Genomic DNA, 26,383 nt, shown 5'->3' on the forward strand with positions numbered 1-26,383 from the left:
AGTGATTAAAGTAAAATTTTAAATGACCATCAAAGTTACACTTGTTAAGACATTAATCATTCTTCTGTATGTAAAAACATACTGGAAAAATAATTCACAAATGTTGGATTTTCAATTTTATGGTCATTGGGGAACAATATATTTTGAGAAGACAGGTTAAAAGTTTACTGGAAGGTCTTGTACCAATCATTGAGTGTTGGGCCAAAAAAAGTTTACTGTAGGGTAGAGGGTAGAAGGTGGGAGGAAGAGGGAGAGGATCAGGAAAATAACTAAAGGGTGCTAGGCTTAATCTGCGTGATGAAATAATCTGTAAAACAAACCCCCATACATGAGTTTACCTATATAAAAAACCTGTACATGTACCCCTGAACTTAAAATAAAAGTCAAAAATGAAAGTTTAAAAGACAAAAGAGGGAGTGGTCTAGATCTCCATCTTCCCTTCCATTGCCTACCTCTGAGATTCAGCTTCAAGGAATTAGCTGGTTGTAGGAAAAAGATAGCAAGGATGGATGGATGGATGGATGGATGAATAGATGGCAGGCAGGAAGGAAAAGAGAGAAGGAGAGAAGAAAAGAAGAAAGGGAGGGAGAGACGGAGGAAAGAAGAAAGGAAGGAAGGAAAGAAGAGAGGAAGGAAGGAAGGAAGGGAGGGAGGGAGGGAAGGAGGGAGGGAGGGACTACCTGTTCCTATATTTTCTACTAACACTAATATTCTCCTAGTGTCAAATATAACAAAATGTTTACAGAAAACAAAGCACTTGATCACTTGACAAACAAAGAAAAGAAAACCATTCCAAAATAAGCATCATAAATATCAATTTATCAAATAAAAGGAAGCAATTAAAAAAAAGAAGCAGCAAGCAGGGCGCGGTGGCTCACACCTGTAATCCCAGCACTTTGGGAGGCCAAGGCGGGTGGATCACGAGGTCAAGAGATCGAGACCATCCTCGCCATGATGAAACCCCATCTCTACTAAAAATAAAAAAATTAGCCGGGTGTGGTGGCACATGCCTGTAGTCCCAGCTACTCGGGAGGCTGAGGTGGAAGAATCACTTGAACCCAGGAGGCAGAGGTTGCAGCCAGCCGAGATTGCGCCACTGCACTCCAGTCTGGCGACAAAGCAAGACTCCGTCTAAAAAAAAAAAAGCAGCAGCAATAAAATGAAAACACTGGAACACCTTCAGTCTCTCTGCTTTATTTAGAGTGTTTATCTTTCCTGCACAATGATGAAGAGTGGACACTAATAAAGGCATTCAATACAGCACACACTGATCTACCATCCAAAGAGTACAATAATCCCACTGTCACTCCTGGAACACCTGTGTATGATGCAGTGAGTTGTAAATAACTCCGATTATCTGGTGAACTGAAGATTTAATAGACTAAATATCACTGCCAAGAAACATATCAACATTAATACTAAAAATGAAGTTGGGGAGAAAAATTCATATTCTGTCTTCATACAGAAATTTTGAATGACCAAAAATAATAGTGATATTAAAAGGTAAATGACAACAACAACAATAACAAAAATACTTGTAGTTAACTCTTTATTTTGTAAGGTTTTCTCTATATAGAAATATAACAATAATTAGTAGTTGTCATGCTGAAATTATTAATTTGAAACTATTTTATGTGCTCAAAGGATAAAGTAAATACATTTATAATGCTGTTTTGAACCAACAGTTTCAATATAAAAGAAAAAAATACAAATATAAAATTTAAAAAATTAAGACTCCATAAAGTTAACTCAGGAAAGTCAGCATGAACTCAGAATTTTTTTTTTCTTTTTGGAGATATGTATTTCCTACCTTGTTTCTTGAAAAGGCATGGAAACACTGACAACTCATGGGAATGAGCACCCCTAGTGTCCAGAATACAGTTTCTAAATTCTGTTTCCTATGAAAAAGAACCAGGCTGCTTGAATGGCTGATTTGTAGACTGGGGTATGAAATGGACAAGAAGAGTTTGGGGTAACTTGTTATATCAAAAATTCAGTCAAAGAAATTAATAGCACAGGGATGCTTTGGGGATGTTCTGCATCTTGGTCTGGGTGCTGATTATATAGGTGTGTCCAGTATGTACAAATTCACTGTGATTCACATATGATAGTTTCTCTTTTCTATACATATACAAAGGAACCAGGTTGAAAGAGCTCCCAATGAATAAACAAGGTTTTGTTTGAGCATCAAAATGAAAAACAAAACAAAATAAAAACACTACAATTAAGTGTGTAAAACGTAGCAAATATTTTTTTAAAATCCATGAATTTACAATGATTCTTAAAAAAAAGTAGTTTCTCCTTAAAAAGTATAAATATAAATATAAATATAATATCACCTTTTGAAGAAACTATAGCACCAACTCTGATATTGTCAACTACTAGGGAAATATTAAGCACTCACCCTGCCCTTCCTGTATGAACTACATTTCAGGGCCACCAAATACTAGTTGATGATGGAAGTTCTTTGTAAAAGAATGATAGCTAACAAATGTAGAAGGAATGATAGGATGGAGGAGGGGGGTCACCATTTTTATAACCCCTAATCAAATAATGTATTCAGGTAATTATTGTTGGTTAACAAAATTGTGAAGTTAAAAAAAACAGATGGGGGAACTTCACAATAGGGGGATCAGGATGTTCCTCCCTGAAACATGGTCCAATGATAGCATCACTAAAAGTGCGGTAACCAAACCATATGTGCTTCCCGAGGTGGTACTCCATAAAGTATACAGCAAAAGGAAGCAGAATTCTTGTCAAAATTGTTAAATCTGAATCCAATCAAGCCTCTTGAGCTAACTTCCAAGTTCTAGTAAATTTGAGTAATAGAGAAAAAAGTTAAGTAACAACAATTAGCCAAACCCAGTATGTAGAATGTTCTATTGCCAAAGTAGCCTTATTTCCAAAAGTGAATGCCTTGAGAAAAGAAAGGGAATATTCTAGATAAGAGTTTTATGAGACTCAATAGCCAAATGAAATGTATGCTCTTCTTCAGATCTGGTTCAAATAAACCAACTATAAAAAGAGAATTTTGAGATAATCAGGGAAATCTGAATATCCAATGAGTAGTAGATGATACCAAAGAAGTAGTGTTCATATTGCGAGGTGTGACATGGTAATATGGTTCTGTAGGAAAATGTGCATATTAAGATATGCCTACTGGAGAATGCAGGGGTGGGTATGATGTGATGTCTACTTCTAATAATTTCTGAATAAATGGAGAAGGAGATAGATGAATCTGAGTGTGTGCATATGGTTGTTCATTATGCTATTCTCATACAAAAGTATAAGTTTGAGTTTTTTCTAAATGAAAGGTTTTTTTAAAATTTAGAAAACAAAAATCAGCCAGACATGGTGACTCACGCCTGTAATCCCTTTGGGAGGCTGAGGTGGATGGATCACAAGGTCAGGAGTTTGAGACCAGCCTGGCCAATATGATGAAACCTGTATCTCTACTAAAAATACACAAATTAGCCAGGCATTGTGGTGGGCATCTGTAATCCCAGCTACTCAGGAGGCTGAAGCAGGAGGATCACATGAACTTTAGAGGTGGAGGTTGCAGTGAGCCAAGATTGAGCAATTACATTCCAGCCTGGGCAACAAGAGTGAAACGCTGTCTCAAAAAATTGAAAAATAAACAGAACAAAACAATGTCCCTTTTTCCTACTATTTACATATTAAAACCTTGATACAAACAGTATACTCCTTTTTTTCCTCCCACTTAGTTACTTATACAGTTATACTTTTACTGGATATGTATTCAAGGTACAATTTATTTTTCAGAACTGGTCTAAATCTTTCAGGTGTTTGGGCAACTCATTTTTCTAAAATCTCACCAACCAGATTGAGAAGGACAATGCACAGGTGAGAGCCGGCCTGGAGCACAGCCCTTCTCTCCAGACCAAGAACCTTCCCTCGTTCCTCCTTTGTTCCCATTCTTTTCAACAGGTGAGAAAGAAGTTTTGGGGTCTCACTCCTTTTCCCTGGAGAGAGGAGGTGGCTACTGGCCTGCCACCTCCCTTGGGTCCTTCAGCTCTTCAGATTAAGTGATCCTTGAGCAGAAGAAACCCCCTGCAACCTGAGGGAAAACCCACGACAGGAAGAAAGAGGGCAGGTGAAATGGCGTCTGCACTGCTAATTCATGCTTGCTATTCTCTCCATTCTGCTCCTCCAAGAGGACATCTCATGACCCACAAATGATAAAAGGGAGCCAATGGCAGCTTCCTCATCATGTCAGGGTTGAACACTCTTTCTCCTCTTACAGTTTTTGCCTAATCATGTTATATTTGCTCACTGGTTAGTTTTACTTTTTTTTAAAACCACATTTCAACCCATTTTATATGTCAATAACGGCTCCTAAGCCCTCCCTACATTTTTTCCCCATTTTTTCAGTCTTGGTTGTCACATCCTCAGGAAGTTAAGGGAAATGGAATGTGAAGCTGATAATAGGAACTCCAAGAAAAGGAGATAAGGGGGTTTTCTGAAAGCATTTCTGAGTATACATGCACACACACTCTTTAATTCCTGTGACCAAAGAGCAATAAAAACAAACAAATTTCTTTCTTTTTTGGGGAGGTTTGGGGGGAGATGGGCTCTGTGAACCTAGCAAACAAAATTTATGTAGAAAATGAGATATTAATCACCTGAATTTCCCCGTCAAAAAATAGTTTAGTTTCCTTCTCCTGGAGTCAAGTCACAACTCAGCAAATGTGTGGAAACAAATTTCCAGATACTTTATTTCCATGAACTTAAACTTAACAGCAAAGGGACTCATGCATATTTCACCCCTGCATGTGGTCAAGTATTAGGCAATACTAATCTAAGAATATCCATGAGATGAAGCAAAGTAATGCAGGCAGAAAGACACTAAGATACCCAAAATAAAAATCCCATCCATTGGCCTTCTTTCTTGTTTGCCTCAACATTTAAAAACAGGCACCAATCAAGAAGAGATTTACAATGTGTCTGATGTATCTAGAGGGGTAAAAATGGATACCCTGTGGCCTAAGTAACAGGCATTACCAGTTGGACTCAAAATGCATTGTGGGAAAATATCTGTAACTCTTATATTTTAGTAAAAAATAATTTGTTTAAAAAGAAGAAGAAGAACCATTGTTTTGGGAGTATGTCAGTTCCCCCACATTTGACTTTGCTAATGCAGGCACAGAAACCCTATGCCCATAAGGACCTTTGATTTGAAATGCTTCCATGGGTAAAGTATTTTCTTAACCATATAAACATTTGGTTCAGTATCAAATTGACAGAAACATTACTGAATGAATTTCACTTAGCAACAATATACAGCAATCCAAGACAGGGAAAGACAAGTTTGTCATTAACTATGACTCTCTGTGACGGAGGTATGTCTAATTCTGATGGCAAGATTTCTCACTGCTAAAAGTTCTGCACACATTACTGCTCATTGAGCCACCTTGGTGTCCAGAATGAGTGAGGGAATAGAAAATGGACTCTAAATCCCTAGAGGGGTCATTCAAAAAGAAGCTTACTCGGTGAATCAGTTTACCTCCCTGGAACCAAAACAATCAGATCAGACAACTGAACTCTTAGGTCATGAAATATCAGACTCTGAGATGACACCCTCAACATCTGGAAAAAATGATGCAGAGCACATCACTATGAAAATTAGATCTCCTAACTAAGCCCATAGCCTGAAACATCTTATCTTGGAAAAGTCTTCTTACTTCATAGGTAAGCCTGGCTGGCAAGTGTCAACTTCTCAAAGCTCATATAGTTTATATAAAATAATAAATGCTAAAATAATGGCAGAGGATAAATACTAAATTATTATATTACTTTTATGTAATATAGTACATAAAAGTGACTTCATATACAGAGAGCAGAAGAAATTGATGCTTAAAGCAGGACTCTTGAACTCAAAAGCCTACATGTCGCAGGCAGGTGCCATAATCTGAAAGATTGGTTCGGTTAAATATTTTGGGAATGCAGAATACTAGCAAAGTGCAGTCATTGCTAGTAACAAGACCAGATTTTTAATCTTCCAAGAGAAGCCAGATATTTAATCTATCTGATTTTTATGTGAAGTTTCCAGATTTTCAAATGTTTCAAATTAATTTTTTTATAAAAAGAAAATTTTTACAGGTTAAAAAAGTTTAGTAAATAAGATTTGGCCTGTGGGCTACTTTGCAAGCTCTAATCTAAAACACACTTTTAAACAATACAATAATAAAGAGAAAGCTTCTCATATAACAATGATTACGCTAAATTACTGAGCCTTGGTTCCTGCTCTACCAAGAGGTACCAGTCTATGCTAGGAAAGGGCGGGAGTGGCATCAGGATACAAAAGACGCTTTCCCCAAATTATATATGTCTGAATTACCATCACCACTACCACCACCTCCCCTGTACCCATGGAAAATAAGGTTTGACTAAGGATGTGCAGCTTGCCAAAAGCTCCCGAAGATGATTAATGCCACAAACTTCCACCCTGGTGATGGCTGACTTTGAAGAAGTAGAAAGCTCTGGATACCTCTGAGGGGTGCAGCTAAGTTGTGAAGACCACAAACTCACTAGGCCTAAGATATCAAATAGTATATATCAAGTGGCTCTAAAATAATAACTGCAAATATCAAAGATGATAAGGAGACTACAGAAAGTATTACTAGTGCCATATTAGCCATTTCAGCCTCATAGGCAAAGAGAAAAGCTGACAGTCTCACTGCCTACTATGGATTATAAAAACTGGATGCATTTTAAGAATGTGTACATGTAGTCACATGTGGATTTGTGGATATGTATATAAAAAAAGCAAGAATAACATTTTGGCTATTTTAAGGTTTAGGTCTGCATGTTCATTGCCCAAGAAGGGAAGAGAAAAGCAGTAGCACATGACCACATGATGCCAGACTACATATAAGAAACAGAAAATGGTTACCAAATATTTTCACATTTTTCTACTTCCTATCCTTAAAAAAAAAACTCAGAACTTTTTATTATGAGGATTATGACATATTATTTTAAGATCTGACATACAAATAAGAGAAACAAAGAAACATCTTCCTGTGACTTTGTGATGTCTCACTGATCTTTTGCTATTATTAAGCACTGCCTAATCTAACCCTGCTTTTAGTTTTAAGCTTGTGTTCTTCTAACTCACCTTGCACCTTGGAGTCAAAGTCTTCCAAGTCAGCTTTATGGTCAAAGCTGTTTCACAGTGGTTTATCCTCAGATGCCTGCAGCTTTTCTCCTTGGGACACGATATGTCTTTGACCTTGCTGGGGCTATCTTGGTAAATTACAGGAGCAGCTCCTTAATATCCTTCTGTTGCTGTTTTCCCAGCAAGTGGCAGAATCTGAAAAAGAGATTACAGGCATATAGTGCATCTTTACAGAACTTCGGTGAGCCTCTTAGGGGGACTGCCTATGGCCAATCAGAAAATTCCTTCCAATTTATCTTTTTAAGAGGAAGTTCACATGGTTACGTGCCTCAGCTTTTTATCTCCTTTGTTCACTTTTATGTAACTTCAAAGACGTAACCACTGACCTTCTCAGTAATCAGTAACATTCATAATTTACGTCTTACCCAGAGCTTGGGTATGAAAACTCTCAAGTGATACAGCAAATATTTCCTAAAAGGGGACAAAATATATTTTCCAGAACCACATTCAGCCCTCCAATTAAATATGTGACACCCAGGCATATTTAATTGTGCAATGGTGCGATCTTGGCTCACTGCAACCTCCGCCTCCCAGGTTCAAGTGATTCTCCTGCCTGAGCCTCCCAAGTAGCTGGGATTACAGGCACGTGCCATCATGGACAGCTAGTTTTTGTATTTTTAGTAGAGATGGGGTTTCACCATGTTGGCCAAGCTGATCTCAAACTCCTGACCTTGGGTGATCCACCCGCCTTGGCCTCCCAAAGTGCTGGGATTACAGGTGTGAGCCACCATGGGTTTTTAAAAACAGTAAGTATGAAGTGATTTCATCATACATGCACATAGATGTACAATCCCTAGTGCCCTGATAAAGACCCATTAACAGTCTCTAATTTACTGTTGAAGAGGAGAATTGTAGCCAAATTCCTAGGACAATCCTCTAGCAAGAAGAATGGACTCTATACATACTATCAAAGAATACAGTTTTCGACTTGACATAATTTCTCAAAAAGCAAAGAAGGAGTATGCTATGGTTTGGATATAGTTTGTTTGGCCCCACCAAGTCTCATGTTGAAATGTGATCCCCAATGGTGAAGGTGAGGCTTGGTGGGAGGTGTCTGGGTCACAGGAGCAGATCGCACACGGATAGCTCAGTGCCACTCTGGGGGATGAGTTCTCACTCTTATATCCCGCAAGAACTGGTTGTTGAAAAAGAACCTGGAACCTCCCTTTCTCTCTCTCTCTCTCTCTCTCTCGCTTCCTCTGTCATCGTGTGATCTCTGCATAACAGCTCCCCTTCACCTTCTGCCACGAGTGGAAGCAGCCTGAGGTCCTCACCAGAAGCAGATGCTTGCACCATGCTTCTCGTACAGCCTGTAGAACCATAAGCCAAATAAACCTCTTTTCTTTATAAATTACTCAACCTCAGGTATTCCTTTATGACAACACAAATGGACTACAACACAGTATTTTTACAAGATAATAAACAAATTCACCATAAGATAAAAGAAAAATCTGACAAGTAATCCAAAGTAGAAGTTACTCTCTGATCCTGAAACATGACAGACGTTTTTTCCTTTCAGTCATAAACCTCTCTAGCAAGCTCGTTTATTCACAAGATAGCTTTAAAAATCACTCCCTAGGTTTGATTTCTTTTTTCAAGCCTATTCTTCCACTCTGTTTTAGTTTTCCTTTTTTTTTTCTTATCGAGAAGGGGGAAAATGGACACACAAGCACATGTACACACACACATATTGTAAGACTATGACTTAATGAAACTACAAAAGATTTATGTTCAGTCAGCATCTGGTGCCATGATTGCTCCCTTAAGTACCATCATTCTGCAAAAGTTTTTGTTCTAACTCCCCTTCCACTTCTTTAAAGAAAAAAAAATTCTACCGTGTTGTAAGACAATTCTGTGTACCTTGTAAGTCCTGAATAAAATTTAATTGTTGATTATGATGATGACATTGAATACTAAGGTTAAGGTCCATCAGGATTCTTTTTGTATGCTCAGCATTGCATCTTTTTATTTTCCATGAACACTATCAATCTGTGCTCTTTAATCTCATTTAATTATAGGCAGACAGAACATGAATAGTCAGCCAGAGAAACTCCCCTAGCAGGCAGGGCGCAGCAGCTCACACTTGTAATCCCAGCACTTTGGGAGGCCAAGGTGGGCAGATCACCTGAGGTCAGGAGTTGGAGACCAGTCTGGCCAACATAGTGAAACCCTGTCTCTACTAAAAATACAAAAATTAGCTGGGCATGGTGGTAAGCGCCTGTAATCTCAGCTACTCGGTAGACTGAGGCAGGAGAATCATTTGAACCCAGGAGGCGGAAGTTGCAGTTAGCTGAGATCATGCCATTGCAGTCCAGCCTGGACAACAAGAGCGAAACCCCGTCTTAAAAAAAAAAAACAAAAAAACAAAAACAGAAACTCCCTTAGCCACCTTTTCCTTGCTTCTTCCTATGATGAACTCTGCCAAGCTTTGGAAATGGAGGAGACATTAATAAACTAAGAGAAAAAAGAAAAGGCATGCTAAAGAGTCCTCTGTGCTACGCTGTAGCTCGTTTTGCTCACTCACCCCCATTCCTCTATTCTAGTCTGATTCTCCATAAGTTGTTACCATTCTAAAATGGCAAGTGGGAAGGTAAAGCAGGATAGAAGACCATGGGGGTAAGATTAAGACTTCCTTTTCTTCCCCTGTTTCCTCCACTAAGCAGCAGCAGAGGGGAGAGATAAGACAGGTTGAATCTCACTAACCATACCTAAGGAATTCTTCCACCCTCTCCCATCACATCACATATGCTGTGTGTGTTTGTCCTTGGCTTCTGCCTAGGTAAATCAAACCTTAGCCCAACGAGCATCCATTTACTTCTTTCACCGTAGCCTTTGCCAATATATTCTTCAAAATCCAGCTCAAAACTAATACTCCCAACTCCTTCACTGCTTTTCCCAGTTAGGAAGAAGAAGCTGCTGAGTACTTTTGGTCAGTTCTATTTGTGTGAGGCTGTCCTGGCCTTACAGATTCATGCGCAGACTGTGTCTCCCCTACCATACTGTGTGTACTCTGGGAAGCAGGGACTGAACCTTAATTTCATGTGCACAATTTTTTTCCTTTTAAAGTTCCGGGATACATGTGCAGGATGTGCATGTTTGTTACATAGGTAAATGTGTAGCATGGTGGTTTGCTGCACCTATCAACCAGTCACCTAGGTATTAAGCCCCACATGCATTAGCTATTTTTCCTGATGCTCTCCCTCCCACCAACCCCCGACAACAAACCCCAGTGTGTGTTGTCCCCCTCCCTGTGTCCATGTGCTCTCATTGTTCAGCTCCCACTTATAAGTGAGAAACATGCAGTGTTTGGTTTTCTGTTCTGTGTTAGTTTGCTGAGGATAATGGCTTCCAGCTCCATCCATGTGTCAAATACAGACACACAGACCAATGGGACAGCATAAAGAACTCCAAAATAAGACTGCACATCAACAACCATGGGATCTTTGACAAACCTGACAAAAACAAGCAATGGGGAAAGGATTCCCTATTTAATAAGTGATGCTGGGTGAACTGGCTAGCTGTATGCAGAAAATTGAAACTGGACCCCTTCCTTAGACCTTATACAAAAATTAACTCAAGGCAGATTAAAGACTTAAAACCTAAAACTATAAAAACCCTAGAAGAAAATCTAGGCAATACCATCTAGGACGTAGGCACGGGGAAAGATTTCATGACAAAAACATCCAAAGTGGCTGGGTACATGACTCACACCTGTAATCCCAGCACTTTGCGGGGGGCGAGGCAGGTGGATCACCTGAAGTAAGGAGTTAGAGATCAGACTGGCCAACATGGCAAAACTCTGTCTCTAATAAAAAATACAAAAATTAGTGGGGCTTGGTGGCACATGCCCATAATTCCGGCAACCAGGGAGTCTGAGGCAGAATTGCTTGAACCCGGGAGGTGGAAGTTGCAGTGAGCCTAGATCATGCATTGCACTCCAGCCTGGGCAAGAGTGAGACTCCATTGCAAAATAAATAAATAAATAAAAGTCAAAAACAATTGCAACAAAAGCAAAAATTGACAAATGAGATCTAATTAAACTAAAGAGTTTCTGCACAGAAAAAGAAACTATCATCAGAGCAAACAGACAACCTACAAATGGGAGAAAATTTTTGCAATCTATCCGTCTCTGGCAAAGGTCTAATAACCAGAGTCTACAAGGAACTTAAATAAACTTACAAGAAAAAAACAGCCCTATTAAAAACTGGGCAAAGGACATGAACAGACACTTCTCAAAAAAAGACATTTATGCAGCTCTGCACACAATTTTTAACTCTCACATTTACTGTGTGTTAGAGTTTAAAATGGAAATGTACAAGGTTTTGACCTACATGTATTTTGTAAGAAACCAATCTATTATTGTCTATTTTGCTATTAAGTGCACAAAAGTGTATGTTTTCACACATTGCCTATGAAATGTCAAAAAAGAAAAAAACCAGAGGTTTTGGCTTGTTCTGCAATTATAATTAATGTTCCTGTGAATATTCTGTACAACCTTCAAAGACAACCAAGATGAAGTGTAGTACCCAGCATAACCTCCAGGGTAACTGACTACTCTTGAGTTAAAAATTACCACCACATTATCAACACATGGTCCAGTTATAACCCAACATCTCTGATAGTTACTCAAGCCAAAAAAATGAGAAACATTTGTCTTCTTTCAGCTTCAAAAGCTTGATTAGGACATACAGGTATATATAGTCACATTCATATTCCAAATTTCCAGGTGACATATATTAAGTTAATTAGAAAGCCAAAGTTCACTAAGTGGCAATTCAACCTCATTTCAATTAAGAAATCACACTGGGTTGGCCGGGCACGGTGGCTCACACCTGTAATCCCAGCACTTTGGGACGCCAAGGCGAGTGGATCACGAGGCCAAGAGATCAAGACCATCCTGGCCAACATGGTGAAACCCCATTGCTACTAAAAATACAAAAAAAAAGTTAGCTAGGCGTGGTGGCGCATGCTTGTAGTCCCAACTACACAGGAAGTTGAAGCAGGAGAATCGTTTGAACCTAGGAGGCGGAGGTTGCAGTAAGCCGAGATTGCACCACTGCACTCCAGCCTGGCAACAGAGCGAGACTCCGTCTTAAAAAAAGAAAGAAATTATACTGGATATTGTTTTACCTTGCACATAAACTGCGTGCAGGGTAGAAGTCCAAAGGTGATAAGCATATAAATTTCAAGTCTGATTACTGCTTGTGACAAAATACATTGACGATTAATTCTTAAAGCCATAGTTCACAAATACCCTAGTTAAGAAATATACTCGGAAAAAGGAAGATTCTGTTTCTTTTAAAAAGTATAACCAAAATTAATGTGTGTATGTGTGTGTATGTGTGCGTGCGTGCATGCACAGGCGTGTGTTTTCTTTTCATACAGCATATCTGGTTTTAACAGAAACACATTCACAATAGGAATCATGTTCTATTTAAACATACCCTCTGTAGATCGAAAAGGATCCTAACATTCTCTTCCTAAGTCATTAATAAATAAAAGTTGTAAAGGTTAAAAAGGTTGATTTAAATAAAGTTTCCCACACTAACCAGTACTAACCAGTGGGTGTCTGTGGAAAATCTCATTCAGGAGAATTTAGTGATTTGGTAATGAATGGTTCCTTCTGAATGGCTCATTCAGGAAGTAAATGATCCATTATCTTTGCAACAGAATTTTTGCTTTAAGCTATGTGACTAATCCTCCCACAGCCTGGATTTTGCCCACATGTTCTTGTCTAGTGCATTCCCTGCACATTCCTCTCCTTATCCAAGTCCATCAGAGACCACGATGTATTCTACCAAATATTAGACGGTCCTATGCAGCTACTAAGTAAATGCATATAACGCAAAATGGAGACAAGATAAAGCAAGCCCCAGCACTGTGTACAATAATAAAGATTCTTTAAAATACTAAAGACAACCAGAAGGGTTATCTGTGTAATCTAGATAGCAAAGTCTATTTCATACCAAAAACAAAACACGAGATACTTTTGATCATTTTCTCACTTAAGTGGGCCATGGTTTTATTTCAATGCTCATACCATTTCTACAAAGAAGGATTGGTCTTAATTTAGGGTTCAACATCCTAAATTGCTTTTCTAGAAAACTTTAGCCCAATACACAGTACAACTCGTTTTTTACTGTCTTGCCCACTTTGTCTGTTGCCACGACTAACTGCATTAGTTAGTGAAAAGATAATTGTTTTGCTTTTTTCAACGGGCAGCAATGCTTAGACAAAAAATTGATTTTTCTTTTCCTACCTATGAAAGTTTCAAGTTTACTGAGGGTGTCTAAGTTTCTGGAGAATACGGTTTAAGTGCCACAACTCAATAGGTTTTATGGAAACAGGCTGTGCTGGGGTAACTTCCTGAAAATGAAACATAAACTTCAGTCATTCTTACCTAGTAACTACTGTGACTTTCTTGTTAATGAGTAAAGAGCAAAAGACATTTAACTTCAGAAACGTATCTTATCTCTTCAATCCGAGCACCAGAAAGGAAAAAAAAAAAAGGTATCTTATCTCATTAATGCTACTACATATCAAAGAAGTTAAAATTCACAAGCTGAAATAACATATCAGTTTTCATATCCACCACTAAGTATCGATTGATTAATCCACTACAGTAAGTTAATTGTGTAGTTATTATATATAAACATTAAAACCAGACACTAAAGAGGATCTAGAAATGTAATAATCAACAAAAACCGGCTCCTGCCCTTAAGAAATTTAGAGTTTGAGCCCTAGATAACAGGAAAATGTATGTGAATAATCTTTTTAAGTTACAAAAGCAGAGTATGTGCTATGAATATTCATGGCATGAAAATAATAATTCTGGCTTGGTGATTGTGGGCTGGGGGAGAATCAGATGAGAAGAAGTTCCTCAAAAGAGGAGACATTTGAAAGATGAGTAGATCAGGCAGAAAATGGACAGGAGGGATGAATAAAGGACATTTCAAACAGTGAGAAAAGTGTATGAAAATCAAGAGATGGGAAAGTGTAGTTCCAATGCTCAGAGCTTAGAGGACAAAGGAGGAGAGTAGGGGAGGGGAAGCTGGAGAAAAGGTTTGAAACAGTGTGGAAGGTCTTAAATGCTGGTGAGAGACTGAATTTCACTGTGTGGGCTGTAAAGAACAGGAGCAAAGTTCAGAACAGGAGAGCCACATGATTGCACTTCAGGGAGGGAGATCCAGCCGTGGAACAAACGGGAGGAAAAAGGCAAGCAAGAACCTCAGAAGATCAGTAGGGAGGATCTTAGCAAAATAATCAGTGAGAAATAAAACATTCATTATTTTCAGAAACATGATCAAAGTATAACAAGATATTTTATTTATAAATGCTAATAAGCTATATACACTAATAAACAAATTTGCTCAACACAAACATAATTTTCTCAATCTGTCACAGTTCTATCATTTAGCCAATTTTTTCAGATTGTTTTTGTTTGCATATAACTTAGATCTAATTGACATTATATATCTGAGGGTAGGGAAAGTGTTTTCTTTCTTCGAAATTCAAAAGCCAAGCACAGGAAGGATCTGGCATTTATTAACCATTCAAAGATTTTTTTTCCCCAAAATGAAACAGTACTGTTAGTGCTGACAAAAATTCAGATGACTGATCATACAGCTAAGAATTCTGAGTAGAGGCTATTTAAAGGAATCTGAAATTTTATTACTCCCTTGACAACATCTGTGTGAAATCCAAAGAATAAATATCACAGAAATGGCTCAACAGTTCTATTACTCAATTGAATAAAATTTTATTTTAAAAAATTAAAAAAAAAATTTATTAAAAAAAACTTCATTAATTCCAAAGCATTATAAACATGCTTAGGACACATCCTAACCTTCTGAAAGGAGTATGCTCTAAAGAAAGTGTTAGCAAACTTTTTCTGTAAAGGTCTAGATCAGTAAATATTTTAGATTTTATGCAGTCTACCCCTTGATGAAACTACTCAACTCTGCTGCTGTGGCAGGAAAGGAGCCATAGACAATATGTAAATGAATGAGCATGGCTGTGTTCCAGCAAAATGTTACTTATAAAGAAGTGGTGGGTACCTACTGTAGTTTGCTGACCCCTGCCTAGCAGAGAATTCAGCTGTGGTGGCTTGATATGGTTTCACTGTTCTTGCTCCTCAATGCATGTAACTCTGATGAAGTGATTTAAAAAATTATTGTGAGAAAATGGACTCCAAAAATAAAAATATCTCCACTTCTAGTGAAGTAATAGAAGAGAAAACAAAATGAAGAGGTTCTGAGGAAGCAATGGATTCACGGAGACAAAGAGAAGTTCAGGGGAACTTATAAAGAGAATGTAAAGGTCAGGCACAATGGCTTATGCCTGTAATCCCAGCACTTTGGGAAGTCGAGGCAGGTGGATCACTTGAGGTCAGGAGTTCGAGACCAGCCTGGCCAACATGGGGAAACCCCGTCTCTACTAAAAATACAAAAATTAGCTGGGCGTGGTGATGCGCACCTGTAATCCCAGCTCCTTGGGAGGCTGAGGCAGGAGAATCACCTGAACCCGGGAGGCAGAAGTTGCAGTGAGCCAAGATCGCATGACTGCACTCCAGCCTGGGCAACAGAGCGAGCTTCCATCTCAAAAAAAAAAAAAAAAAAAAAAAAAAGAATGTAAAATTTGATGATCTCTCAGATTACTGCTAAAACAGCACAACATTTATTCTAAGTAGAAATATTTAAAAATGTGACTCATGAAACCATTTCAGGGGATGCTCCAACCAATGCTTTTTAATTGAGAGAAAACTTCGGGGAAAGCTTAAACTATCACATAAAAATATTTAAGATCATATTTCCCTCATGAATTATGATGATCATACTATATTTACTTGATATAGCAGGGGAGAAGTAGAAAATGCTACTATTAAAGCTTACTAATCTATATTTAAATCTTTAAAAGTTAAAAACTATCTTAACTCAATTACATTTGCTTAACGATGCTATTGCTAATTTACCATTGTGACTTACTAGTTATGTGACCTTGTGAAAATTACTTTACTTCTCTGTGCCTCAGGTTGCTCATCTGGAAAAAGTAGTTCTTTCAACGAATTGCTTGAGGATTAAGCAAATTAATGTACGTAAAGTTTTCAGAACAGTCCGGCATAGGGAAGTGTTCAAATGCGCTGCTCCCCTGAGTCTCTTCTCCCCAAGTCAGCTTTACTGGTTCCTCCTTCCCCCCACTCCCGCCCTTTTTTCTCCCTTTGGCTTCTCCTGGGTGACCTTGTCTTGCTCTGAGGGCTTAAAGCTACCATTTGCTGGAGACTGCTCAGTCTCCTCAATGCTGACCCCTTTTCCAGATTGCATTTCCAATTTCCTACTGTCCATTCCACTGAAATATATCAAGGGCACCTGAAAGTCATTGTGTTCAAAAATCAAACTCATTATTATTATTATTATTAGGACGGAGTCTCACTCACTCTCTCTCAGGCTGGAGTATAGTGGCACAATCTTGGCTCACTGCAACCTCTGGCTTCTGGGTTCAAGTGATTTTCCTGTTTCAGCCTCGTGAGTAGCTGGGATTATAGGCGTCACCACCATGCCCAGCTAATTTTTGTAGTTTTAGTAGAGATGGGGTTTCACCATGTTGGCCAGGCTAATCTCGAACTCCTGACCTCAAGTGAGCCACCCGCCTCAGCCCCTCAAAGTGCTGGGATTATAGACATGAGCTACCACGCCCAGCCCCATTATCTTTCTACCGTTGTCACTTTCCTTTCCTTGTGTTTCCTTAGTTAGTGACATCACTATGTATCCTTAAATCATGCTAGAAAATACTTTTCCATTACCATTTCATTTCTCTGCTCCCAATCATCATCTCCTCCAGGCCATCTTTCATTGTCACCGGAGTTATCTTTCTTAAAACACAGATTTGATCACGTTATCCTCTTGCTCAATTACTCTCTATTGCTTGGGGAAAAGATCTATGAACCTAAGAGCACACTTCAGAGACTCAGGAAAGTGTCTGAAATTAAATATACAAATTTGTGTATCCTTGATTTGAAAAAAAAATCATGGAATCTGTCCTAGAAGACAATTTTTAAACTGCTCAGCAGGGTAAAATCTGCAATTTACGTTGATCCTAGTCACACTCCTATATCTGAAACATACTATTATGTGGACAACAAAAGGGATGTAAATATATTTCTGGTGTCTGGATATTGAAATATTGGCTTGAAATTTCTTACATTCAAAGTTTCCACATTATAGAGAATACATAGTCATAAATATGTAGATACACATTGTGTTTACTTAACTAAATCTAGGGACACCCTTACTGGTGTCTTTGTATTTGAATGAGATCAATGATAAAGACCTGAGGCCTATGTTCAAATCCTGAGGTAATGTTCACATTACCAGTAATGTGACCTTGGGTAAGTTACATAGCTTCTGTTGTATGATCTGCGAAGATGGAAGGGGTAACAGTACCTGCCTTTTGGGATTATTTTGAGGATTAAATTAGTTTATTATGTACAGTTTATTTATTAGTTTACTTATGTATAGCACTTAAGACTACATAAGTGCTTGCTATTATTGTAATTATTTATTGAAAGCCAAGACTCAAGTTTGCAAGAGATAATCACAGAGCAAAAAAAATTGACCTAGCCCACATAAACCTCAAACTTTAATCAACTGAGTTAATTAGCCAGAGAATACTAACAAAGATGGCCCTTTTGACTAATGTTTTTATCAATTGAAAAGTGTTTCAAGCCTATCTGATAAAATTCTTTTACTAGCTTGCAATAACTAAAAATATCAGCTCAGAATATTTCCAAAGCAAACTATAGGTACACTAAAATAATTACTTTGAATAGAAAACAGCCAGAGCTGCTCTTCCCTGGGCAGCAAATCAATGGGCATCTCACTGCTTACCATGTGTCCGATGTGAAGGAGAAACGCTAAGTAGGAAATTGAGAAGAAAGAAAAAGGAGCTCAATGACTCAGCTTTCAAACAAGCTGCTGTCTTGTTTGCCAGAGATATGGGGTATTAGGCATTAGCAACACACACCTGGCCAAGAAAAAAACTGTGTAATGTAGATCCCAACATCATCAAATCTAAGGACAAATCAAAATAAGTGCATGCTGTATGCCTTAGCTGACTTTCTCCGAGTAAGATGGTTATGCGACATATTTGGGACTGCCTCTTCTATTGAAAGTTTTCAGCCAAAAAATGCTATTTTCACCCATACTATATATATAGCAGTTGTATAAACAGTATTATTTGTTCCCCAACAAACTCCCAAAAGGATCACTTTACTGTTTATTAATGGCATAGTAATCAGATCTTAGGTTAAAATTCCTTTTATTTACTTATTTATCTTTTTTCTTGAGACAAGGTCTCACTTTGTCGCCCAGGCTGGAGTGCAGTGGCACGATCTCACTGCAACCTCGACCTCCCAGGCTCAAGCAATCCTCCCACCTCAGCCTCCCGAGTAGCTGGGAATACAGGCATGCACCACCATGCCTGGCTATTTTTTTTGTCGAGATGGGGTTTCGCCATGTTGTCCAGGCTGGTCTCGAACTGTGAATGTGAAGCTCTCATGATTCACCCGTCTTGGTTTCCCAAAGTGCAGGAACTACGGGCATGTGCCACAGCACCCAGCCATGTTAAAATACTTAAGTTAATATTGAAACTAGGGAAAGAGAGAATAAAGCCAAAATTCCTTCGCTTTACTATTAAAGATCCTCCATGATCTTACCTCAACTAACTTTCCACCTTACTCTTCCAGGATATACTTCTTAAAATCTTCAAGCAAATGAAACGTCTTGCAATTCCCACAATCATATTCACTCTTTGCCCACTCTATGCATTTCCTCTACCTAGAACAGTCTTCCAATTACATCTCCAAAGTCCAAATCCTATCCTTTTCAGGCCCTGTCTGGACGACATGAAGCCATTCTCTGTGGCTCAGTGGAAGTAATTATCCAGGCTCTTAAACTTTCACAACTTTCACTCAGCATCTCTGGGACTTTCCTCAGTCCATCTTGATCAAAGTTATTGACACGTGTCTTTTCTTTTCAAGACTGGATGTTCTCTAAGGGCAATGTATTCAACTGCTCCATCTTTGTAGGCCTGCCTGCACCATGCGCACATATGCCCATGGCAGGTGCTCATGGCTTTCGCTACAGTATTCATTATGTACATTATTTAAAGTAGAAACATGTTGGCCACATGCAAACTGAGATCAAAATAATGTTTAATCCAAATGGACAAGTACATGCATTCAGATAAGTTTTGCTGAAGAAAGACTTCAGTTTAAAAGATATGCAATGAGACTTGTTTTCTTGTGAAGCAAGCTGAGAGAAGAGAATTGTAATACTACTCTCAGGGCATTTACCAACTAGTGATCTGCCAAGAGCTACTAACAGTGGTGCATTAAAAGCTGACTTCCCATTCCTGTAACTGATAATATACTTTAATATACTTCCAAGTTAGATAAGTCATAAGATAGCTGACCCTGTCTTTCACCTGCTGCAAACTTATAATACTGTTTGCCTCTGGGGCTTTGGATCAAGAACTCTCAAGACCTGCGTATACAGTGATCATTTCATCATCATCTCTAATATGCCTTTAACGCTAAATACCCAAGGATCAAAATGCAAAAATTAGACAATCTGATACATAACAGAGCCCAGAAGTGCCAAGACAGGGTAAGATTAACAAAAGTATATCCAAACATTGGCAGTCTGATACTACTTGGGCAGAAGTTGACAAGTCTTAACATGGCACTTGGCACTGTCTGAAATGCTTTTTGGATCTCAAAGTAGAGGCTGACTTCACTCTTATGTGAAGCTCCAGGGCTGTGCTGATCGGCAAGTTCTTGCCAGACCACTGGACAGCTGCCCACTGTCTGCAGTCCTGTGTTTATAGTTGACATTTCTCTGCCTACTCAGTTCAAAAACTGTTACATAAATGAGTTTCAATATTCACTCTTGGGCAAAAGTAATTTTCCTAAACCTCAAATCCTGAAAGAACAGACAATCTAAGTCCTAAACCAGATGAACGAACAGACTAATGGGAAATGTTCTGTTGGGTCCTCTATCTGTTAGGGCTTTCATATTGATGACATCTGAACATCAGTCTAGAATATTATGTTTCTAGTATCTATTGGATTACTGGAATGGCAACTGAATCCTTGGGCAGGGAGCAGGAAATTCTAAGCGTTTTAACTGAGTCAGTCTTTAAGATAACTATTATATGTATTCTTTAAAGTAGAAACATGTTGGCCACATGCAAACTCAGGTCAAAATTATGTTTAAAATTATTAATAAATTAGGTAAACACTGTTAGTGGCACTACCAGAAATTACACAATGTTTTTGAAATGATAAAATAGACCCTCAACAAGTCTAAGGTTTGTATACTCTGTACCATTTTTCCTATACAGCTTCACTGAATAACCTCAGCTGAATTTCTCTTCGTTTTGTTTTTATGTATCCCTATTGTTAAGCAGCTGAATTTCTCTTGAGTCAGTTCTTCAGCCTCCCAGTCTGCTTTGACAGAATTATTTCAAACTGCCCCATTTCTTAGGCCTCTTGCTGTATCTCTCTTCATCTGGCATTTCCATTTGGTTTCCACAGTGACTTGTTTGCTCATTACAGCACAACAAAATTTAACAACTAAATCAGGCATATTAGCATTCTTATGACTAAAGCTTCCTGTATTTAAATAGATAGTATTGGCAGTAAAATTGAAACAAATTTTAAAATGCCGAGACAGTGAACAATGCCATCTATTACAATTCAAAGCTGTTCTTCTGGAAATGTAATTTGATGTCATAGGCTGATTAAAAAAAAAAAAAAAACTGGATAGGGCAAACAAGGTAGACTATGTTATCACATAACCTCAATTTCCTTGAAATTGAGAGTTTCTTTTGGGTACAAGTGGACGTCTGTGGACCGTGTAAAGACAGCATAGGCTTTTGGAGTTAAACTGACTCAAATCCCAGTGTTGATGTTTTCTAACTTTGAAATCCTGGGCAGGTTACTCAGCCTATCTAACCCTCAGTTTCCTCATCTGTAAAATGGGGATTTGGCCCGATAAAACCTAGTTCAAGTTGCTTTTGAGATTATAGGTAAGGTGTTCAGGGCCTAGTACTGTAAACTTTCTAATCAGATCAACCAATATTAGGTTAACATTTTTCTTTTTCAAAACCAAAACCAATGGATTATTCTAACACTTCTATGTACATCACACTTTCTTCACACTAAAAAATTGTCATCTCTGGGAGAAATTAGATCCCCAAATGATTAAAATGTTCATATCAAACATCCAACTTTTGTGAGGCTCAGAGAAATAAAGACCATGAATTTAGAAGTTCAAAGCACCACAAAGAATAGGCAGCTGTCATGCGGTGAGTGGCTAAGAGCCCAGTGTCTGGAACCATGTAGGTTCACATTCCTACTCTGCCGCTTTCTAGCTGTGTGACGTTGGGAAAGGTATGCCTCCTCTCCATTCCTTGGTTTCCCTATCTGTGAAATGGGGCTACTGAGAAAGTGTTCACTTCACAGAGTTGTAATGAAAATTAAACAACACTGACTGGTACATAGGAAGTACTCAATGTTACCTTTTATTATTCTTAAAGCAGCTTTGCCCAAAAGTCACATTGCACATGTTTCCAGATTCAAATTATTCATAGTCATGCTTTATGATTCTCCCTGTTCATCCCTCTCCCCACAAAAAGAAAATAAGAGGTCATCTCTGATAAGGGAGCCAAATTAAAGAATTTAAATCGTGCCGGATTGCTGTTCTCTGTGGTACAGACCTGACCTGAGCCTAACCCCAACCCTGCTGCAGGGGCCCTATCACAGGCTCCCTCTTTACTAAGGGGCAGTTTACAAGCCTGACCCACTCAGGGAACAAAGAGAGGCTGTGGCCACTAACCCATACCTGGACCAGCCAGTGTTGTTGCCCGCCCTGCCTGTCATTCTTGGTTTTATTCCGCAGCAGTAGTAAAGCAAGAGTTACCAGCACAGAGCAGACTCTCAATTAAGTTGGGATGAATGACATGAATCTGACAAGTGATAAAGCTGGGAGCTTTGATCTCCATAAAGGCCAGAATTCAGTAACTGGCTGCCACTATGCTTTTCCCATATTTGCCTTCCTAAGTGATGGCCCTACCTCAGGATCCACTTGAATACTGATAGAATGCCTATATTGTGCCTGGCCCTGAGCATGTGGCAGTGAGAAATCAGATACTGTTTCTGCTCTCTGGAGCTTACTCTGTAATATAACGAGGCACTGGAAGGGAGAGGCAGGGTTTGGAGTCTAGAAATATGAGTAATGCTAACACTGGGAAAAATTCATTCCCTCCCTCCCTTGGGTTGCAATGACCAGAGTCTTTATACATTTTAAATGAACTCTACTGATACCTACAAAACAGTTAAGAATCCATATTTAAATTCTGTTACATTACTGGTGGGAACATAAATTGGTATGACCACTCAAGAAAAATGTTTGACAACATCTTCTAAAGGTACAAATACTCTATGACCCACCAATTCCACTTTATATGCCCAAGAGAAGAGAGTGTTGATACCCATTAAAAGAAAAATTGTTCATGCTAGCTTTACAAACATTCATAGTAGCCCCAAACTTAAACTAACCCAAATATCCATTAACAGAATATTGTGGGAGCTTCCAGGTTGGCAAACACAATGAGGTCCTGGAAGAGTGGCACACCCAAGGTGGACATGGATGCTCTACATGCCCTCCCTGCCTGTCCCCTCATGCCTTTCCCTATACCTCTCTTCCGTCTGGCTGTTCCTTAATTCTATCTTTTATAATAAACTGGTAAATGGTATTAAAGAAGAGTTTAATGAGCAGAGAACTATACCATGGCCCACCGATACTGACACACAAGAGAACAGGTCTATGCAAAGTGATACGAACCAATCCAAAAAGCATACCCTCAGCACCAACACAAAGTTGCAGATTGAAGCTCAGTGACGATCATGCAGGAAGCACTGGAGGCCATCTTAGGACATCGGGGCAAAAAGTCTCAAGATGGATGCAACATGTTCAGGATGGAGGGAAAAAATGGGCAGGGGTGTCACTTGCTGCCATCTCTGAGCTCCCTGCCAACCCAGATGCAGGCCTGCCTCAATTCTCTGGTTATAGGGAAGAATAAATGTCTCTATTTTCTGAAAAAAAAAAAAGACAGAATATTGTGGAATAGTCATATGATGAATAATACACAGAAATGAAAAAGAATGAATGACTGATTCATGCAATAGCATGCAACAACATGGATGTATTGCAACATAAAAGAGGACTACTGCATAATTCCATTTATATGAAGTTCAAAGACAGGCTACAGTAATGTGTGCTGACAGCAGTCAGAATGGTACTCAAGGGAAGTATGGACTGAAGAAGTCATGCAAGAACTGTCCAATATGCTAAAAATGTTCTATATCTTCATCTAGAGGTGGTTCTGTGTATCCATATAGATATAAGAAGTAATCGTACTTACATTTAAGATGTGTATATTTTACTATATTTATACCTTTTAGAAAATTTAAATAAGGGCCAGGTACAGTGGTTCATGCCTATAATCTCAGCACTTTGGGAGGCTGAGGCAGACATATCACCTAAGGTCAGGAGCTCGAGACCAGCCTGGCCAACATGGTGACATCTACCCCTACTAAAAATACAAAAAGAAGCCAGCCTTGGTGGTATGCACCTGTAATCCCAGCTACTCTAGAGGCTGAGGCAGGAGAACCTGAGAGGCGGAGGTTGCAGTGAGCTGAGATCGTGCCATTGCACTCCAGCCTTGGTGACAAGAGCAAAACTCTGTCTCAAAAAAAAAATAAAAAAAGATAAAAGAAAACTTAAATAAGCTAAAAGCACCATATTTACTTTAAAACCTTTAGTGTTCTCCAGCCTTGAATCAGTCATTCATTCACCCACTCATTCATTCATCCCAATATTTACTCAACATCTACCATTTTGTTACCATAGTGCAAGCCCACCATGCATGGTGTGCATCATTAGGAAGTATGGATATTAGCAGAGAAAATCACTTCACTGACAGCATCATTCATTTAGCAATAAATCACAAACCAATTTCTGACACCTCATCTGTTCCTTTTTATTATTATTATTTTTTTTGCTATTACTTGACATTTTATATGTTGCTTATATTTACAGCTGCTCTCAATTTAAAATGTAAATTCCTTGGTTGTTCCAAACTTTTGTATGCTGTTAAACGCCTAGAGCAGTGTCTTACCCACAGCAGGTATGTGACAGTTTCACATTTAACATGTTACATCACAGTACTTTTCTTGGCTTCAAGTTTTCTGGCCAATGTTCTTTTCCCTGGATTTTCACTTTTCTCTGCTCCTGATGTAACCTGAAAATCACTTACTAGAATGATATGTGGCTTATACTTACATATATCCTACAAATAGAGTGTTAGATATAGCTTTTGTTATTTTCAGTTTTCTTTTAAGAAGACTTTGATCCTATAATAGAGCTTAAGAGTAAGCAAGAGTTGAAGTGGGGAAAGTAAAGAGATAATAGATAGACTCATGTGATTGAAGAAAATGATAAACCTTGTCTTTTTTTTTCTTTTGAGATGGAGTTATACTCTGTTGCCCAGGCTGGAGTGCAGTGGCATGATCTTGGCTCACTGCAACCTCCACCCTCCAGGTTCAAGCAATTCTCCTGCCTCAGTCTTCTGAGTAGCTGGGACTAGAGGCATATGCCACCATGCCTGGCCAATTTTTATATTTTTAGTAGAGACGGGGTTTCACCATGTTGGCCAGGCTGGTCTCGAACTCCTGACATCAGGTGATCCACCTGCCTCGGCCTCCCAAAGTGCTGGGATAACAGGCATGAGCCACTGCGTCTGGCCTAAACCTTGTTTTGACAGTTTGCAATGCATTGGCAAAAACAAAAAGAGCCATGTCTCTCTGGCTCCCCTCCCTACCCTGTTCAAGGCCCTACCTGACACCATCTGTATCAACATGCCCAGAAAACACCCTTGTGTATGACACAGAGAATGCCAGTCTTATCTATCTCCTAGCATTTTTTTAAGTGCAACTTTTCTAAGGGTCACTAATGAGGAAAAGATTTGAAAGTACCAGGAAAAAGCTTGGACCCCAAAATCAAATGCAGTTAACAATAGTGATATCGCTCTCACAAATGGGGGCAAGATGAAAGAATTATGAATTGCTGTAGTTTCTTACTTTTCTTTTCTGTGGTCTTGTTACACATAGTGATTCTTGAAGTCACCTGTTATCACTGGAGTGCAGAGACTGTGAGGGGCGGTGCTCTGAGGTCTCAGCCTCGCTCCATGTGCTAAGGCTTTGTGTTCATGTTCCTGCTGACCTGTGGCATCTGAGCAACTGAGTACCATCTGCTCCCTCACAAGAGCCATGCCCACCTTACAGACGGAGCAAGCTGATCGACCACAAGCCCCGTGGCTTCACGGTAGAGCGTGCTGACATAACAGAATTGGCTTCTGTTTGGTTTTCGCTGTTCAAAGGGAGAATCCCAAATGCTACAGGATTTCACTTTCTGTCCTCTTCTGAGACACCAGCTCACTGTAAATTATAAGGTTTCATCCTGGGTGCAATCACCGTTAAGTCATACTCCAAGTTGTAATAGGTCAATAAACAGCTGAACAGTTGGTGTTATCCTACAAAATTCAGAAACACACATATATGGGGCTCCAATAGTTCACTGGGCTTACTGCAGTCTTCTTGGTATTGAGACCAGCATCCCCAACAGGCCCTGTGAATCTCAGTGTGATCTTCCCCTGCTTCCTTCCTGGCCTCATCCTACACCATGTTATTCTTCCTCTTAATTCCTAAAGCACATTCTGATTCCTTGGCCCGAAAAATACTTCTTTCCCTTTCCTTACCATCTAGTTAATCCCGCTTCAGCCTAACTGTCAGTTCCCCGGGGAAGCATTCTCTGATCCTGCAGGCTGGGCCGGATCTCTCTGCTTTGCAGTCTCATAGCACCTGCATTTTTGTTTTAGCGTTTATCACAGTTTGCAATTAGAGCTTTCTGTGATATTTTTCAGGCATATGTTTTAACCCACTAGTCTGTAAGCTTCTCAAAGCTACATGATGCTCAATAAACATCTGTAGAACAAAGCGGGGGAGGAATGAGAAAAGGAAGAAAGGAAAGAAAAAAGATAGAGAAGGAAAGGGGAGTGAGAGAGAAAGAA

The 26,383-nt window shown here is 39.0% G+C and overlaps 1 protein-coding gene across 11 annotated transcripts in view; it reads right to left on the reverse strand.

Moving 5' to 3' along the window:
• OSBPL6 (oxysterol binding protein like 6) overlaps positions 1-26,383 on the reverse strand; it is a 140,236-nt gene that overhangs the window by 103,956 nt on the left and 9,897 nt on the right. For 10 of the 11 annotated variants that reach the window (XM_064373303.1, XM_064373308.1, XM_064373307.1 and 7 more), the window contains exons 2-3: positions 23,098-23,348; positions 7,136-7,330 (exon numbers count right to left, since the gene is read on the reverse strand). The gene's annotated coding sequence lies outside the window, so the exon portion shown is untranslated. The remainder of the gene's footprint in view (positions 1-7,135; positions 7,331-23,097; positions 23,349-26,383) is intronic. The other variant, XM_064373304.1, reaches the window with a different exon arrangement.

Source organism: Aotus nancymaae, unplaced genomic scaffold (assembly GCF_030222135.1).
Source record: "Aotus nancymaae isolate 86718 unplaced genomic scaffold, 86718_ANA_hifiasm-v0.15.2.pri h1tg000008l, whole genome shotgun sequence".
Taxonomy (NCBI): Eukaryota; Metazoa; Chordata; class Mammalia; order Primates; family Aotidae; genus Aotus; species Aotus nancymaae.